The 14,116-nt window shown below is 46.8% G+C and overlaps 1 long non-coding RNA gene across 1 annotated transcript in view; it reads left to right on the plus strand.

Annotated features, from left to right (window-relative positions):
- The window catches only part of LOC141995641 (uncharacterized), an 81,350-nt gene extending 72,599 nt beyond the window's left edge, over positions 1–8,751 (plus strand). Inside the window, exon 3 of the long non-coding RNA XR_012641378.1 lies at positions 8,327–8,751. This is a non-coding gene — a long non-coding RNA (uncharacterized LOC141995641). The remainder of the gene's footprint in view (positions 1–8,326) is intronic.
- Positions 8,752–14,116: the final 5,365 nt, after the last annotated feature.

The following is a 14,116-nucleotide window of genomic DNA, read 5'->3' on the forward strand; positions in this document are numbered from 1 at the left end:
GTCTTCTAGAAACTCTTGCTCTTTGCAGTCCACTCTCCACCCCCCAAGCCTTTGGCTCCAGGGACATCCGGGGATGACTTGTGTCTGAGTGGAGTCTGCTCGGCAATGAAATTCCTTACAAACAACTGGTCAGCCTGCAGTTTCTCTAGTAGCTGCTGTGAAGGAAGCGTGGCTTGCAGATATGTTTGCTTTTTTGTTTAAACCATCTCCGTTATTTTTGCTAGAGAAAGCGGTTACATTTTACACAGGGCAGAACATGGAGAATTTTGTTGAAAATCTGTTTTCATGCATGCAGGTAACTGTGAACATTCTGCCCTTTTTGTAGGCTTTCTCAGCGTTAAGGGGTGCGGATTGGCTGTGGTGGACTAAGGCAGAACTGAATAGACTGGGAAAGGTGGTCTAAGCCTCCCCCGAGCTGAGGCTTCCAGATCTTGTGATTGCACTCCCATTGATATACATAAGTACTTTTGGAGGTCATGCACTTCTAAAGGGCCTCCATATTTTCACAACTCCAACATCCCAGGAAATATACAAGTAAGGCTCAGTCCCTGATTTAATCTGGGCCATGTCCGATGTTAATCCATCCGTGAAAATTAGGGGCCTGATTTTTCTACTGACCTGACTATGTGTAGTCATGTACTCTGATGCAAAGGGAGTGCAAAACAGTACCAGGGTAACCTGGCAGCGTATGGCACCTGCAGCACTGTAGTGTGAATTGCTACACAGACTTCAGGGCAATGGAAAATCAGGCCCTTGGAGTTCATATTGAGAGTATACCAAGATTTGGAGCTTTACGTGGGGGAAGGCAGCTCATCTTTTTGCTACAACTCTTATCTCCTAAATCATACAGATAAGTAGAGAGATTATATGTGGGACTGCAAAGGCCAGAGAAGGTTTCACACTGGAGCTTCTAAAACTAAGGACTCTAGCAAAATAGACGGTGTCTAGTACCAGTTAATTGATTTAACGTCCTAAACTGAGACTCCGCCTCTCCCTAGGAATGGTCCCCTGTCTCCGTAAAGTGGGCTCCAGGCAGGATTCCATTTGTGGTCGTCACAGCTTCTGCACCTTTCTGAATACTCCTTGCTCTGAATAACGGACATTGGCCATCCGCTTTAAATCAGTGCTGTTTCCTTCTGCCCTGCTTTTATTTGCTTGTCCGATAAAATCTCACTACTAAGGTCAGAAGCAGTTAACAAGGCATTGTCTCGCAACCTTCCTTCCAAGGAGCCCCAGTTATTGTTTTACTCTCATGCATTTGGAACCTTAACCCAGACCATGTAAGAGAGGTTATGTGGCTATTCTCTAGGCTGCGATGGAGAAGGGCAATGGTGGAAACACTGACTAGCTGATAAAATGGTACTGTGTATCTGGAACATTATTATTTGGAGGCTTGGCAGAATTCAGTTTTTTTAAAAAATAATTTCAACATGCATCAATGTTTGTTTTTAAGCATTTCTTTTATTTTTATCCATTTTACATTTTCAGAGTTGTGGGATATCATAGGGGGTCAGACAGTGGTGCCCGTTGGACAGTAATTATTTAATGACTGTAGATATTGAGACTCAAAAAGTTGAAGCTTTACAACCATTAAAACACAAATTGTCAAAATCCTATGTCAAAGTGTACAAAGTAAATAGCCTTAAATCAAACTCTAATAAGTTCTCAAGCCCCATTTTCCCTACTTGGCCTCGGTGTAAATTTTGCTTATTGATGGAAATATTTTTAGTTAGTTTGTGTCTGTACAGTGAAATCAACATTTATCTATATTTGCCATTAAAAATCTAATCCGTCCAAGCCTAATTATTTGTAATACAGCCGTGCCTAGGGACTCTAACTGAGATCAGGGAGCCACTGTGCTAGGAGCAGTACAAACACGTACTATGAGGCAGGCCCTACCTCGAAGAGTGAACAATCTAAGTAGAGAGAGGAAATATAACTAACTCTCCCCATTTTACAAATAGAGAAGTAAAGCACATGGAGATGAAATGGCTTGCTCGAAGTTACTCAGGAAGCCTGTAGCAAAGTGGGGTATTATAGCACCCAGATTGCCTGAGGCTCATTCTAGTGCCATAACCACAAGATCATCCTTTCTCAGTTTCTGGAAATGCTGCTGCTATCTTGGCAACACACTGAATCACCCTTTGTCACCCGGTTAATTTATCTGAGGTTTCTCTAGTACCCAAGGAGTATGTTGTATCTGCCAACTAATTGCTAGACACTAGCCGTGTTTGGTGGTTACATAGAGCTGTATGGCCATGCTCGGTGTATGCATCTGACTTGTTGTTTGTCTGTATAAGACAGTTGCCTTAGCCAAGGCTCAGGTGGGGACCCCTATGTGTTTTAAAGGCACAAGCCCCACCACCTAACCCAAAAAGGAACCTCCCTTTAGCTAAGGTGGCCGCAGCAGGGCTGAGCTTGTCTCAACTGGAAATGGCTTTCAGCGTATCTCACGTTTGCCTCCCCTTTGGCAGTAGCAAGTGGGAGCTAATCCTGTCCTTGCTAGGTATGGTGCCGGTCACCTCATGGTCAGACACTTCAGCAGATTTAGCCAGTTAGTGGAGGCGCCTGTCTGGTGACTGGACTCAGTCCATGTGCATTGTGTATATTACTGCAGCTAAGACTCAAAGACAGACTATGGTCTGTAGTAGGCAATAGCTAGCAGGTAAGCCACCAAGCTTTCCCCCAGTCAGGTCAGCAGGAACAGTGAGAAGCTCATCTCACCTGGAAGTGGCTCTCTGCATATCTTAGAGACCACGGCTTCATGAGACATGGGAACATTGTTTAGTGAATCTTACAGTCAACATGGGCAGCAGGATTGCCAAGAGTTCCCAGGTCCCTTTTCAGAGTTCCCAGGCTGTTTGTAACTCCTACAATACTTGCCGCACTTACAGAGCGCACAGCCAGCTGCTCAGCAATTGTCACATGTCAATGGCACACTTATGAAAGGCATTGGCTCGACAAACTGAATCCCTGCTTACTGATCAGCAACAGCAGAGGGAATAGCTGTTCAAGCTTCCCCCGGATCATCCCACTCGATGGGCCTGTATCTCCTCTGGAGAGACAACCCCTGGCCCAAAGAAGCCATTCAGGCTCTGTTTCCTTGTTTGAATCTTTGGCCTCTTTGCTGAGGTTACTAACATGGATGCTCACTGTGACAATAGTTTTCTGTGATGTCCATTAGGAAGTGGACTAAGCCCTGCAACTCCTTACACCTGGGCTACCCCATAGCCATTGGATAATATACCTATTTTTCCTGGCAGTTCTAGGAACCTCAATCTACCCAGAGCCAATGGCAGAGCTAGATTTGGATCCTCTTGGGGTGACTGATTAACTCAATTCCTTATCCCATAATAATCTAATAAAGGAAAATCATGTCACAGACCCATTTGAAACCATTAATAACTATCAATGCCTATCAGGGCTCTGCTCATGAATTCATTGAAGTCAATTCTCCCATCTTGTTATCTCTGGGAGTATAAGAGAGTATAATACCCAAGCAAAGTAGGGACAACAACACTACCGTTCTGTTTTACAACCACTTTCAGTGCTGTCCACTCTTCTGGCTTTATTGTGCATCTTGTGATAGTATTCTTCTCAAATCCCCAGCTCCTGGAGTCATATGATTTTGCAAGAATCTCGGCTTTCTTTCCTTGTACTTAAAAAAAAAAATGTTTCCATACCTATTGGTTGAGGAGAAAATCTTGAAAATGTGAACCTGTGAGTCCCAGAAACTAGAAGTCAAATAAAAAAGAACCCCAAAGCGCATTTATTTTCAAGAACTCACGATTTTTAAGCCATTCCCATGGTAGCCGAACTCTTGGGGTTGGCAATACTGGACTTAGCACTCACTGGGCCAGATGCTCAGCCTGCGTAAATCAGAGTAGCTCCAGTAACTTTGCATCAGCTTGCACCAACCCCCCTGTTCCCCCTCCCCTGACACCCCACCCCAGAACCTCCACCTCATCCAACCGCCCCCTGCTCCCTGTCCCCTGACTGCCACCTGGAACCCCCTGCCTAAGTAGAGGTGTAAGTAATTACACCAGGTGCCAGGCAGTGGAGAATCAGGCCCCTTGTGCACTCCAGTTGTCCAGTTACAGTGTTTGGAGTTCTACATCAGCTTGGCTTGCAGATGTCACTATAGATTGAGCAGACTCACTCACCCAGGGTTAAATTTGCAGATTGATTCAACAGAAAATAACGGTGTCTGAAATCAGGACTGGATTAAAGTAAAGGTATATAGGCATGTGCATAGGGCCACGACTCTGGGAGTCACATGATACGAATAGAATATTGTGTGGGTGTGGGTGTACGTGACAGAGAGATTTTGATGAAAGCTGAGTACCCTGCTGAATCAGAGCCTAAATCAGGATTAACTCCTCTGAAGTCCAAGGATTTACACTGGTGAAAATGAAAGTGGAGTCAGGCCTAGTTAGTGCTGCTCCTCCAATTCTTGTGTTCCCTGGTAACGTGTTTCTTCTCACTGATAATGCCAGTCACCATTGTACTTCTCAACTCTCCTATACTCTCAGAGGTAACTGTGACGGCAAAGACCCCAGTTCTCCATTGGGATCTTGTGGTACTGACTGCTTCAGAGCCTCAATGAAGGGAATGCAACTGCATGAAGCAGAGGTCTAACTATATCAGTGGATCCTGATACAGAATTGGGGCCTTACACAACATCCGTGGGAAGACAACAGTAGACTTCAATAACATCAAATTAGTAACACAGGAAAGAACATTTACTCTAGTTATCTAGGCTGGGGTGGGCAAACTTTTTGGCCTGAGGGCCATATTGGGGTTCCAAAACTGTATGGTAGGCCGGGTAGGGAAGGCTGTGCCTCCCCAAACCCTAACCATATCTGCCCCCTCCCACTTCCCACCCCCTGACTGCCCCCCTCTGAACCCCTCACCAGTCCAACCCGCCCCTGCTCCTTGTCCCCTGACCGCCCCCTCCCGGGACCCCACCCCCTATCCAACTCCCCTTGCTCTCTGTCCCCTGACTGCCCCAACCCCTATCCACACCCCCGCCCCCGACAGGCTCCCCGGGACCCCAACCCCCCTGTTCCCCATCCCCTGACACCCCGCTCCAGAACCTCTACCTCATCCAACTGCCCCCTGCTCCCTGTCCCCTGACTGCCACCTGGGACCCCCAGCCCCTTATCCAACCTTACCATGCCGCACAGAGCAGCATGTCTGGCAGCCGTGCTGCCCGGCCGGAGCCAGCCACGCCGCCCAGAGCGCTGGGAGCACAGTGAGCTGAGGCTGCGGGGGACAGAAGGGGAGGGGCTGGGGGCTAGCCACCCCGGCTGGGAGCTCAAGGGCCAGGCAGGACGGTCCCGCGGGCTGGATGTGGTCTGCGGGCCGTTGTTTGCCCACCTCTGATCTAGGCCCTTTCAACTAGACAGCTTTGAGTGCTCTCTTATCTATTTCTTCAGTTGGTGCTATTGGTTTTAGTTCTCTGCCCTTAATGTTTTAAGGGTTGTAATCAGTTTAAAGAAAGCAGAACTCAGTGTTTCTGAAATCAGTGTTGAAGGAGCAGTAAAAGGAATTTTAAAAAGTAAAGGATGGTAACCAGAGGCTAAACTGTGCCATCAGAATTCCTCATTAAATGTAGTAATTGGCATATTATGTTCCCAGAATAACAAAGTAATTACATTCTTCACTATTCCCCCTCTTAGGGTATGTTTTCCCAACAGAACTTCCATTCCCATCTTGTGTGTGCAAAGGCAGGGGATGAGGGAGAGCAAGATTAAGATGGGAACAGTCTTTCTCTAGGAAGTACAGACATTTTCAAAGGAGTATTGTCAAGGTTGCCTGTTTTCATCCTTTGTTGGAACAATTGGAAGAATTCAGGGATTTGGGATGCAGGATGTTCACAGCAGCACAGGAGAAATCTTGCACGCATGTTAGCAATTGTTCTTGCCAGTTTAAGACAGCAGGCACCAATCCTGTTTCAAGATTTAAAGAGAACCCAACTCTTCTTATTTTTGCACAATTTAATACTGGGCCTTTGCCTTTGTAGATCTAATCTGTTAAATTAGTTTCTTTGAATTTTCTTTTCAATGTGACAGCTGCTAGGGGGCAGAGTTAGAGCAAATTTGATTAGTGTTATCAAAACAGAAGAGAGTGGTATATAGTGGTTAAAAGAAACTAGGATTTAAAACTCATAGGTTATACTGCTAGCTGTATCATGCCATCTATCCCTCTGCAAACCATGGTGTGATGCTTCATTAAATATTTGTAAATGGTCTGGACGTTCCTGGGTGGAACAGACTAGAGAAATGAAAATTCTAAGCCATGTAATAGACACTATTTCTCCCCAGCAAAATGTTTATATCCATGTGTCACCAATCTGTGTTGCCATGTTTCCTGCTTAGGACTGACCCAAACAATGTATAAATTGGTTTGTGGCGATCCATTGTTTCAGTTAGTGGGATTCATTCAACCTCATTGGGGGGAGGTAAAACTCCCATTGAAGTCAGTGGCACCAGACCCGCTTACACCACAGCTGATTTTCCCTGGGGGTTATTAGTGATAGCAGCACTTCCTACAGAATTCACACATGCACAAACATTATTTCCAGTGCCACAGGGTATTTTGTGCAGCAAAAAAGCCAAATGCACTTGGCAAGTTCTTTAATTTTAATTGTGAAATTTGCAAACCAAAATAGCAAACGTTGTCCTGGTGAAAAGAAAAGGAGTACATGTGGCACCTTAGAGATTAACAAATTTATTAGAGCATAAGCTTTCGTGAGCTACAGCTCACTTCATCGGATGCTGTAGCTCATGAAAGCTTATGCTCTAATAAATTTGTTAGCCCTGGTCTACACTAGGAGTTGAGGTCAAATTTAGCAGTGTTAAATTGATTTAACCCTGCACCCGTCCACACGACGAAGCCCTTTCTTTTGACTTAAAGGGCTCTTAAAATCGATTTCCTTACTCCACCCCCGACAAGGGGATTAGCGCTGAAATCGGCCTTGCCGGGTTGAATTTGGGGTACCGTAGATGCAATTAGACAGTATTGGCCTCTGGGAGCTATCCCAGAATGCTCCATTGTGACCGCTCTGGACAGCACTCTCAACTCAGATGCGCTGGCCAGGTAGACAGGAAAAGGCCTGCGAACTTTTGAATTTCATTTCCTGTTTGGCCAGCGTGGCGAGCTGCAGGTGTGTGCAGAGCTCATCAGCAGAGGTGACCATGATGGAGTCCCAGAATCACAAAAGAGCTCCAGCATGGACCGAACGGGAGGTACAGGATCTGATCGCTGTATGGGGAGAGGAATTGGTGCTATCAGAACTCCATTCCAGTTTTCGAAATGCCAAAACATTTGGCAAAATCTCCCAGGGTATGAAGGACAGAGGCCATAACAGGGACCCGAAGCAGTGCCGCGTGAAACGTAAGGAGCTGAGGCAAGCCTACCAGAAAACCAGAGAGGCGAACGGCCACTCCGGGTCAGAGCCCCAAACATGCCGCTTCTATGATGAGCTGCATGCCATTTTAGGGGGTTCAGCCACCACTACCCCAGCCGTGTTGTTTGACTCCTTCAATGGAGATGGAGGCAACATGGAAGCAGGTTTTGGGGACGAGGAAGATGATGATGATGAAGTTGTAGATAGCTCACAGCAAGCAAGCAGAGAAACCAGTTTTCCCGACAGCCAGGAACTGTTTCTCAGCCTGGACCTGGAGCCGGTACCCCCCAAACCCACCCAAGCCTGCCTCCCGGACCTGCCAGGCGGAGAAGGGACCTCTGGTGAGCGTACCTTTTAAAATAGTATACATGGTTTAAAAGCAAGCATGTTTAATGATTAATTTGCCCTGGCATTTGCGGCTCTCCTGGATGTACTCCCAAAGCCTTTTCAAAAGGTTTCTGGGGAGGGCAGCCTTATTCCATCCACCATGATAGGACACTTTACCACTCCAGGCCAGGAGCACGTACTCAGGAATCATTGTACAACAAAGCATTGCAGTATATGTTTTCTGGCGTTCAAACAACATCCGTTCTTTATCTCTCTGTGTTATCCTCAGGAGAGTGAGATATCATTCATGGTCACCTGGTTGAAATAGGGTGCTTTTCTTAAGGGGACATTCAGAGGTGCCTGTTCCTGCTGGGCTGTTTGCCCGTGGCTGAACAGAAATGTTCCCCGCTGTTAGCCACGGGGAGGGGCTAGCCACGTGGTGGGGGGAGGCAAAATGCGACCTTGGAACGAAAGCACATGTGCTATGTATGTAATGTTAACAGCAAGGTTTACCGTGAAAGAGTGTACCCATTGTTCTATAAAATGTGTCTTTTTAAATACCACTGTTCCTTTATTTTTCTCCACCAGCTGCATGTGTTTCAAGGATCACAGGATTTTCTCCTTCCCAGAGGCTAGTGAAGATTAGAAGGCAAAAAAAAAAAAAAAAAACCCGCATTCGTGATGAAATGTTCTCTGAGCTCATGCTGTCCTCCCACACTGACAGAGCACAGACGAATGCATGGAGGCAGACAATGTCAGAGTGCAGGAAAGCACAAAATGACCAGGAGGAGAGGTGGCGGGCTGAGGAGAGTAAGTGGCGGGCTGAAGCTGAAACGTGGCAGCAGCGTGATGAGAGGAGGCAGGATTCAATGCTGAGGCTGCTGGAGGATCAAACTAATATGCTCCAGCATATGGTTGAGCTGCAGGAAAGGCAGCTGGAGCACAGACCGCCGCTACAGCCCCTGTGTAACCAACCACCCTCCTCCCCAATTTCCATAGCCTCCTCACCCAGACGCCCAAGAACGCGGTGGGGGGCCTCTGGCCACCCAGGCACTCCACCCCAGAGGATTGCCAAAGCAACAGAAGGCTGGCATTCAATAAGTTTTAAAGTTTTAAACTTTTAATGTGCTGTGTGGCCTTGTCCTTCCCTCCTCCACCACCCCTCCTGGCGCTTCTCTCCTCCACCACCCCTCCCGGGCTACCTTGGCAGTTATCCTCCTATTTGTGTGATGAATTAATAAAGAATGCATGAATGTGAAGCAACAATGACTTTATTGCCTCTGCAAGCGGTGATCGAAGGGAGGAGGGGAGGGTGGTTAGCTTACAGGGAAGTAGAGTGAACTGGAGGGAGGGGAGGCGTTTCATCAAGGAGAAACAAATAGAACTTTCACACCATAGCCTGGCCAGTCATGAAACTGGTTTTCAGAGATTCTCTGATGCACACCACGCCCTCCTGTGCTCTTCTAACCGCCCTGGTGCCTGGCTGCACGTAACGAGCGGCCAGGCGATTTGCCTCAACCTCCCACCCCGCCATAAACGTCTCCCCCTTACTATCACAGATATTGTGGAGCACACAGCAAGCAGTAATAACAATGGGAATATGGGTTTCGCTGAAGTCTAACCGAGTCAGTAAACTGCGCCAGCGTGCTTTTAAACGCCCAAATGCACATTCTATCACCATTCTGCACTTGGTCAGCCTGTAGTTGAAGAGCTCCTGACTACTGTCCAGGCTGCCTGTGTACGGCTTCATGAGCCATGGCGTTAAGGGGTAGGCTGGGTCCCCAAGGATAACTATAGGCATTTCAACATCCCCAATGGTTATTTTCTGGTCTGGGAATAAAGTCCCTTCCTGCAGCTTTTGAAACAGGCCAGAGTTCCTGAAGATGCGAGCGTCATGTACCTTTCCCGGCCATCCCACGTTGATGTTGGTGAAATGTCCCTTGTGATCCACCAGTGCTTGCAGCACTATTGAAAAGTACCCCTTGCGGTTTATGTCCTCGCCGGCTTGGTGCTCCGGTGCCAAGATAGGGATATGGCTTCCATCTATGGCCCCACCACAGTTAGGGAATCCCATTGCAGCAAAGCCATCCACTGTGACCTGCACATTTCCCAGGGTCACTACCCTTGATATCAGCAGATCTTTGATTGCATTGGCTACTTGCATCACAGCAGCTCCCACAGTAGATTTGCCCACTCCAAATTGATTCCCAACTGACCGGTAGCTGTCTGGCATTGCAAGCTTCCACAGGGCTATTGCCACTCGCTTCTCAACTGTGAGGGCTGCTCTCATCTTGGTATTCATGCGCTTCAGGGCAGGGGAAAGCAAGTCACAAAGTTCCATGAAAGTGCCCTTATGCATGCAAAAGTTTCGCAGCCACTGGGAATCGTCCCAGACCTGCAACACTATGCAGTCCTACCAGTCTGCTTGTTTCCCGGGCCCAGAATTGTCGTTCCGCCGCATGAACCTGTCTCATTAGCACCATGATGTTTGCATTGCCAGGGTCTGTGCTTTGAGGGAAGTCTGTGTCCATGTCCTCATCACTCTCATCACCATGCTGACGTCGCCTACTCGCCCAGTTTCGCTTTGCCAGGTTCTGGTGCTGCATATACTGCTGGATAATGCGCGTGGTGTTTAATGTGTTCCTAATTGCCAAAGTGATCTGAGCGGGCTCCAGGCTTGCCGTAGTATGGCGTCTGCACAGAAAAAAGGTGCGGAATGATTGTCTGCTGTTGCTCTGACGGAGGGAGGGGCGACTGACGACTCTGCTTACAGGGTTGGCTTACCGGGAATTAAAATGAACAAAGGGGATGGCTTTACATCAAGGAGAAACAAAAACAGCTGTCACACAGAATGGCCCCCTCAAGGATTGAACTCAAAATCCTGGGTTTAGCAGGCCAATGCTCTACCCACTAAGCTATCCCTCCCTCTGGTATTTCAGGCAGGACTGAATCTCCATTAAAGTTTTCAAGGTGGTCCTGACAGACCTCACCAAAACGATTGTCGGCCGTTGATTTCATGGAGGGATGGAGGGAGGGAAAGGGGAGCAAATGAATACAAAACAAGTCTGGTCTATTTCTTGTTTTGATCCACTCCATCTATCTTTTACGTCTTTGGCTGGCAGCAGACGGTGCAGTAGGACTGCAAGCCATCCACATCTCCTGCCTGCTCACCATAAGATGGTACAATAGGACTGCCTGCAGGACTAGAGAGAATGACCTGGTTGAGTCACTCCTAATTTAGTCCCTGCGCCCATGTCTGCCCAGGCGCTCCTGACCGACCTTACCGAGGTGGCCAGGAGCACCTCGGACACGATGAGGATGGTTTTCAGGGCTATTGTACCATCTGCTGCCACAAGGCAATGGGTTGCTGCTGCTGTGTCGCAATGCAGTACCACGTCTGCCAGCACCCAGGAGACATACGGTGACAGTGAGCTGAGCGGGCTCCATGCTTGGCGTGGTATGGCGTCTGCACAGGTAACTCAGGAAAAAAGGTGCAAAATGATTGTCTGCCGTTGCTTTCACAGAGGGTGGGAGGGCCTGATGACATGTACCCAGAACCATCCGCAACAATGTTTTAGCCCTATCAGGCATTGGGATCTCAACCCAGAATTCCAATGGGCAGCGGAGACTGCGGGAACTGTGGGATAGCTACCCACAGTGCAACACTCCAGAAGTCGATGCTAGCCTCAGTACTGTGGAAGCACTCCGCCGAGTTAATGCACTTAATGCACTCAGAGAATTTTGTGTGGGGACACACACAATCGACTATATAAAAACGACTTCTAAAAAACCAACTCCTATAAATTCGACCTAATTTCATAGTGTAGACATACCGCCAGTCTCTAAGGTGCCACAAGTACTCCTTTTCTTTTTGCGGATACAGACTAACACCGCTGCTACTCAGAAACCTGTCATTGTCCTTGTGCTTCATCATAGCAATAAAACAATTGAACTCTATTGCCATCTACTGGAGGGAAAACTTCCCTCTTCTATAATCACCCCTGCCAATATTTTAACATGCCTTCCATGAAAATATGCCTTTTTGCCTGTGAGATACCCCCATGTACAAGGGGTGTATGTGTTTGCAGAGCAAAACAAACAATTATCCGTTCTCCTCTGCATTTTAAGAACAATATACAGGCTTGAGGCCTTAGCACCCATGCCTTGTAAAAAGCCTCATAACTGCATGCCCAGTGTGTGCCGACTTGTGAAATAAAACCAAGGTTAAAATGTCTTTCGAAGTTTGGCTCTTTGGCAGAATACTGACCTGCATCAATTTCCAGTCTCACCTTATATGCTAAGACTGTGGTAAGAAAGGGAGACCTTGTATCTTTAAAAAAATAACACTTCTAGATTTTTAAGCTACTGCTGTAGACAAATATGCAGCACAATAGAAATATGAACACAAAAAACAAAGGCAAATAAAATACATGCAGCTATTTTTAATAAGGCTTCTCCAAGAGGGTGGGCTGCACAATTCTAGCAGCTCAACAGGGCACTTTCAGCACTGGGGATGAAACCATGATCCCCCTGACGTCAATGACAAAACTCCCATTGACTTTAGTTCGGGCTTTAACCCCTCATGTATATTATGGCTAAAGCTGGTATCCTTGTCTAGTTCTAAGATTTCATGGCATTTCCCAGTATAAAACCTTGTTTTCAGTTTCCTTTGTCAAACTTTAACTATTTGGGCTGAAATTTTCCGTGCTGGGTGACTGCCGCAGGTTCACCTTTGTTTGGAAAGGTTTCAGAGTAGCAGCCATGTTAGTCTGTATCCGCAAAAAGAAAAGGAGGACTTGTGGCACCTTACAGACTAAAAAATTTATTTGAGCATAAGCTTTCGTGAGCTACAGCCCACTTCATCAGATGCATGCAGTGGAAAATACAATGGGGAGATTTATATACATAGAGAACCTGAAACAATGGGTGTTACCATACACGCTGTAACGAGAGTGATCAGGTAAGGTGAGCTATTACCAGCAGGAGAGCGGGGAGGGGGGGAACCTTTTACAGTGATAATCAAGGTGGGCCATTTCCAGCAGTTGACAAGAACGTGTGAGGAACAGTGTGTGTGTGTGTGTGTGGGGGGGGATAAACCTGGGGAAATAGTTTTACTTTGTGTAATGACTCATCCACTCCCAGTCTTTATTCAAGCCTAAGTTAATTGTATCTAGTTTGCAAATTAATTCCAATTCAGCAGTCTCTTATTGGAGTCTGTTTTTGAAGTTTTTTTGTTGAAGAATTGCTACTTTTAGGTCTGTAATCTAGTGACCAAAGAGACTGAAGTGTTCTCCGACTGGTTTTTGAATGTCATAATTCTTGACGTCTGATTTGTGTCCATTTATTCTTTTACGTAGAGACTGTCCAGTTTGACCAATGTACATGGCAGAGGGGCATTGCTGACACATGATGGCATATATCACATTGGTATATGTGCAGGTGAACGAGCCTCTGATGGTGTGGCTGATGTGATTAGGCCCTATGATGGTGTCCCCTGAATAGATATGTGGGCACAGTTGGCAACGGGCTTTGTTGCAAGGATAGGTTCCTGGGTTAGTGGTTCTGTTGTGTGGTGTGTGGTTGCTGGTGAGTATTTGCTTCAGGTTGGGGGGCTGTCTGTAAGCAAGGACTGGCCTGTCTCCCAAGATCTGTGAGAGCGATGGGTCGTCCTTCAGGATAGGTTGTAGATCCTTGATGATGCGTTGGAGAGGTTTTAGTTGGGGGCTGAAGGTGATGGCTAGTGGCGTTTTGTTATTTTCTTTGTTGGGCCCGTCATGTAATAGGTAACTTCTGGGTACTCTTCTGGCTCTGTCAATCTGTTTCTTCACTTCAGCAGGTGGGTATTGTAGTTGTAAGAATGCTTGATAGAGATCTTGTAGGTGTTTGTCTCTTTCTGAGGGGTTGGAGCAAATGCGGTTGTATCGAAGAGTGTGGCTGTAGACAATGGATCGTGTGGTGTGGTCTGGATGAAAGCTGGAGGCATGTAGGTAGGAATAGCGGTCAGTAGGTTTCTGGTATAGGGTGGTGTTTTTGTGACCATCGCTTATTAACACCGTAGTGCCATGTACATTGGTCAAACTGGACAGTCTCTAAAGTGATCACTCTCGTTACAGTGTGTATGGTAACACCCATTGTTTCATGTTCTCTATGTATATAAATCTCCCCACTGTATTTTCCACTGCATGCATCCGATGAAGTGAGCTGTAGCTCACGAAATCTTATGCTCAAATAAATTTGTTAGTTTCTAAGGTGCCACAAGTACTCCTTTTCTTTGTTTGGAAAGCTTCAGCTAAAATAGTTTGGCATGTCAGAAAATTAATTGGGGGGTGGGGTGGGGGATGTTGTTTTGTTCATGCTAAATACAAACCTCTTGCAACC

This window comes from Natator depressus, chromosome 11 (assembly GCF_965152275.1).
Source record: "Natator depressus isolate rNatDep1 chromosome 11, rNatDep2.hap1, whole genome shotgun sequence".
Classification (NCBI taxonomy): Eukaryota; Metazoa; Chordata; order Testudines; family Cheloniidae; genus Natator; species Natator depressus.